Below are 5,018 nucleotides of genomic sequence, written 5' to 3'. Positions count from 1 at the left end.
ACAATTTACCAATACTAAACATGTAAAGAAACAAAATTTACCAATATTTAAAAAAAAAAAAAAAGCACAACAACTGTTTATTTCATTTAATTTTTTTTTACTTCTCATGAAGTATGGATGGGATTCATCCCTTGTTACCAGGCCAATGAGTGCCAGACTACTCAAACAGAAAAAGAATCGGGCACATAACAATGTTGTGAAATATAGTCGAGGCCTTAGAAAAAAATACCGATGTCAATAGGGTAAAGGGGAATAAACAAAGCTCCAAAACAGTGTTCTTTGAGCACAATAAGTAACTAGATGACACAACGTTCAGGCAGCAAGTTTGATGAAGTCCATTTGCGCAAGTCATGGCAACATGACCAAACTCACGGTTGTTCTTAAAAAAAACCCAAAGACAAAAGGACTGTCCAATTAAAAAAACACTTTAAAAACCGAATATAAAAAAAATACAAATTAAAAAATTCCTCGTCAGCTTGGAGGGTAGCTTGTGCACTCATCCATGATGAGTGCACACTACTCATCGATGTACTGGGATAGGGAGATTGTGGCGCTGGGCTACGCGACGCAGCATACGGGAGGGGATGTGACGAAGAAGGCATTGGATGTGTTGGATATACCGGTCTATAAGGTGGGATGGGGAGATTGCCAGAGGCCGATGGGGAGGGCGGAGGTCTAATGTATGACCCTACATCCGTATACTCATCCAATTTTTCTTGGTGAGCTAGGATAATAGTGTGATACATTATCTTCTTGAAATGGATTTGCTGACTCGGAGTCATCTTATCCATTTCGTGGCTGACATTGTTACCAAAAGATTGATTTGCACTCGGGGGATTCCTCAAAACCTCCTCCGCGTGGTGTAGAAATTGGACAGTCCTTGACGGTCCGGAGGCTGGAGTCTTTATAGCCGGCCTTCATCTCTTCCTCCTGGTAGGATTTGCAGAGGAAGATGCAGACTCAGCCGGCCTCTCCACATCCGACTCCAAAACCTCTGTGGGCTCGCTGGAGGGAAGTTCAGGATGAACGTCGATAACTTCGACATTGATAAAAAATAAAAATAACAATAATTAATATACATTTACTAAAACAATAATACTTACCATTAAGTGATCTGGAAATTAAGGAAGACCTGGGAAAGGTAAAAATTCTGATGCACAATCAATAAACATTTTTTTTTTTAAGGTAAGCAATAGACTTTACTTAATCCAAATAGTATAACATTTTTAATAGCTTACCTCATCCTGACCCTCCCTTGGCTCCAGCGAGCACGGCGACCATGTCTTTGGGTCTTGGTCAAGAACAAATAGGAGCAAGTCATAATACCACAGCTTGGGCTTCTGGACTTCATCAGCACCTGCTCCCGAATGTTATGCATCTTTGTACTTATTGTGCACCTTTAAGAACACTGGGCCTGATTCAGTGCCGGATGCTCTTTCAGAGCGCTTGCTCTGAATCAGTGCCCGCCTATTGTATTTTTAGAGCGGCCTCCTGGCCGCTTGCATAGCTGTGGGTGACCACCTACAGCTAGTGCGAGCAGCCAGGATGATGGTCGCGATGGTCTAGTTGCCGCAAGTCCCAGTGTGATGTCAGTGGGGCCGACCCCAGACGGTAGGCCTCCATCTGGGCAGCCACGCCCCCAGCCCGCCCACCTAAGGGGGCGTGCTGTCACTCAACATCGACAGCACGCCCCCTTTGTAGCGAGACCCGGAGCGACGGCTTGCCCGTCGCTATCCGGGTCTCGTGCATGCGCATGACGGAGCCGCCTCCGTCGTGCGCATGCGCACTGGGCCAACATCGACCCACTTGCAAGCGCTCACGAGCGGGTCTGAATCAGGCCCACTGTTCTGAAGTTCTGAATTATCACCTTTATCCAATCGACGTCAGCATCTTTGTCTCGGCCTCGGCTGTAGATTGCAAGCTTATTAAGTGCCTGATTCTTTTTGTCTGTTTGAGTAGTCCTTGCTGGATAACTTCCACAGGCACTCATTGGCCTGGTACAATTTGATGAATCCCATCCAAAATCGGTGTGCATTGGATCCTGACATCTGCAAAATAATATAATTTTTTTTTTTTAATAGACATTTGCAAACGGTAGTGCCCCTGTGCTCCCATTAGATCCCCTTTGCTGTCCTCCCATATGTGCCCCTTTTCATCCCTTTATTGCCCCTTCAGCTCCCCTTTAGTGCCCCTTCACATCTCCTTTAATGCCCCTTCAGTTCCCCTTGTATGCCTCTTCACATCCCCTGGTAATGTCCCTGTAGTGCCCACTTTAGAGCCCCTGTAGTGCCCCCTGGTAAAGCACCCTGCAGTGCCCCCTTTATATCCCCTGCAGCACCCTCTTTAGAGCCCCCATAGTGCCACCTTTAGAGCCCCTGTGGTGCCCACGTTAGAGCCCTAGTAGTGCCCCCATAGTGCCTCCTTTAGAGCCCCTGCACTGCCCCCTTTAGAGCCCCCATAGTGCCCCCTTTAGAGCCCCCCTAGTGCCCCCTTTAGAGCCCCTGTGGTGCCCATGTTAGAGCCCTAGTAGTGCCCCCATAGTGCCTCCTTTAGAGCCCCTGCACTGCCCCCTTTAGAGCCCCTGCACTGCCCCCTTTAGAGCCCCCCTAGTGCCCCATTTAGAGCCCCCGCAGTGCCCCTATAGTGCCACCTTTAGAGCCCCTGCAGTGCCCCCATATTGCTGCCACTTAGAGCCCCTGCAGTGCCCCCTTTAGAGCCCCCATAGTGCCCCCTTCAGAGCCCCCATAGTGCCCCCTTTAGAGCCCCAGCAGTGCCCCCTTTAGCACCCCCATAGTGCCCCCATTAAAGCCCCTGCAGTGCCACCATAGTGCCCCTTTTAGAGCCCCTGTAGTGCCCCCTTTAGAGCCCCCATAGTGCTCACTTTAGAACCCCCTTAGTGCCCACTTTAGAGCCCCCATAGTGCTCACTTTAGAGCCCCCATAGTGCCCCCTTTAGAGCCCCCACAGTGCCCCCATTAGAGCCCACATAGTGCCCCCTTTAGAGCCCTCATAGTGCCCACTTTAGAGCCCCCATAGTGCCCACTTTAGAGCCCCCATAGTGCCCACTTTAGAGTCCCTGCAGTGCCACCATTAGAGCCCCTGCAGTGCCCCAATAGTGCCCCCTTTAGAGCCCCTGCAGTGCCCCCATAGTGCCCCCTTTAGAGCCCCCATAGTGCCCCCTTTAGAGCCCCCATAGTGTCCCCATTAGAACCCCTGCAGTGCCCCATAGTGCCCCCTGGTAGAGCCCCTTTTCTCGCTACATACACCTAAAAAAATAAAAAAAATAAAAAACACGCACCTCCTTTGACTGGCGCACTAGCTACCCCACCCACCGCACTATAAACAAGCCCACTACCTACCCCCTAGAAGCAAGCCCGCTGAACCCCCCACACTATAAGCAAGGCCACTGCCCCCCCACTATAAATTATCCCACTACCCCCGCTATAAACTACCTCGCAAACCCCCCCACTATAAACAACCCCCCGCTACCCCCCCTAGAAGCAAGCCCGCTTCCCTTCCCCGCACTATAAACAAGGCCACTGGCCCCCCACCCACTATAAATAACCCCGCTACCCCCACTTTAAACTACCTCGCAAACCCCCCTACTATAAACAACCCCCCGCTACCCCACCCCCACTGTACTACACCTAACCAATCCCCCCTTTGATGCACTGTACTTACCTTTGTTATTTTGCAAAGCTGCGTTGTCCTACGGTGCTCTGTAGCTGCTGCTGCTGCTTCTCTCCAGGGAACAGTGACGGGAATTTGGAGCATCCCGGGTGTGGCGTGCATAAATGTTCGTTCGTTGTTCGTCGTTTACTGCATATAAACTGCCAGATATTTCTAATATCTGGCAGCGATATGCGATATTTGACCAACATGTTGGAGAGACGAAAGATTACATTTATCGGCTGCATGAATGCGCATCTGTCATCGTTCAGGGCCTATCCATAGCAGATAAATTGAACGACTGAATGATATAGCGTTCAGTAGTTCAATTTATCTGCTAATGGATAGGCCCCTTAGAGTCATAAATGACACATACACAAGAGCGAAATTACTTAAAGAGATAAATTATTTAAATAGATACCAGATTATCAACCTGGAATCTCCAATTGCTGCCAATTTTCAACAGTAGATGAAGAAACTAGTCTCATATAATATTAAATTATGATTATTATCAGTTTCTCAAATGTGGAGTCCACCTGCGTTAATAATACTATAATAACTTAATAGCACAGATATTCTCCCTTCATCTAATTTAAACTCACAGCTGCAAGCTTGACAAGAAATTACGGGAATGATTTGACAAGGGCAAATAGCATTCTAGTTAGTGAAAGTGGGAGTTTCCACAGCAATAGGAGCTGATTGGTTGGTACTTTATCTCCCTCCACTTTATCTCTCTCCAAGGCTTAGTCCATCTACCCCATAATGAGAGGAAAAACAATATTAAACCCTGCGCCTCCCCCCATCCCTCCAGTAATGTGACATCACGACAAGGAAGTGTGGATGCCGTGACCAGGAAGGTACTGATTGTCTAGAGCAGGGGTGGCCGGAATGGGTATGATATACCGCCGGCCGCATGTTTGATTCCCGTCAGCAGCAGCCCAACAGGAGCAGAGTTCGAACCAGCGGAAGCCCGACAGCGCTGGAAATCCCGATCGTGGATAGGTAAGTATAGACTAACCTAACCTAACCCCCCTAACCCTAACCCTCCTTAGGGGTGCCTAACCCTAACTTCCCCCCCAAGTGCCTAACCCTAATCCCCGCTGCCTGAACCTAAGTCCCCCGGGGGGGGTGCCTAACCCTAAGTCCCCCCCAGGGGTGCCTAACCCTAACCCTCCCTCCCCCTAGCCTAACCCTAACCCTCCCGGGGGGGTGCCTAACCCTAAGTCCCCCACGGGAGCCCTAAACCTAACCCTCCCCCCCGCCGCTGTCCGCTCGCAGCGCCCAGCATCACTACGATCGTAGTGGGATAGGGGAAATGCGGGTGTCTACATCTAGATGCCCGGCATTTCA

The 5,018-nt window shown here is 49.6% G+C and overlaps 1 pseudogene; it reads right to left on the bottom strand.

The window, feature by feature from the left end:
• Positions 1-348: 348 nt before the first annotated feature.
• LOC148508693 (uncharacterized) lies at positions 349-2,048 on the bottom strand (annotated as a pseudogene).
• Positions 2,049-5,018: the final 2,970 nt, after the last annotated feature.

This window comes from Taudactylus pleione, unplaced genomic scaffold (genome assembly GCF_031769625.1).
Source record: "Taudactylus pleione unplaced genomic scaffold, aTauple2 ptg000351l, whole genome shotgun sequence".
NCBI lineage: Eukaryota > Metazoa > Chordata > Amphibia > Anura > Myobatrachidae > Taudactylus > Taudactylus pleione.
Note: the sequence above shows the minus strand (reverse complement) of the source record. Positions and strands in the feature narration are given on the sequence as shown.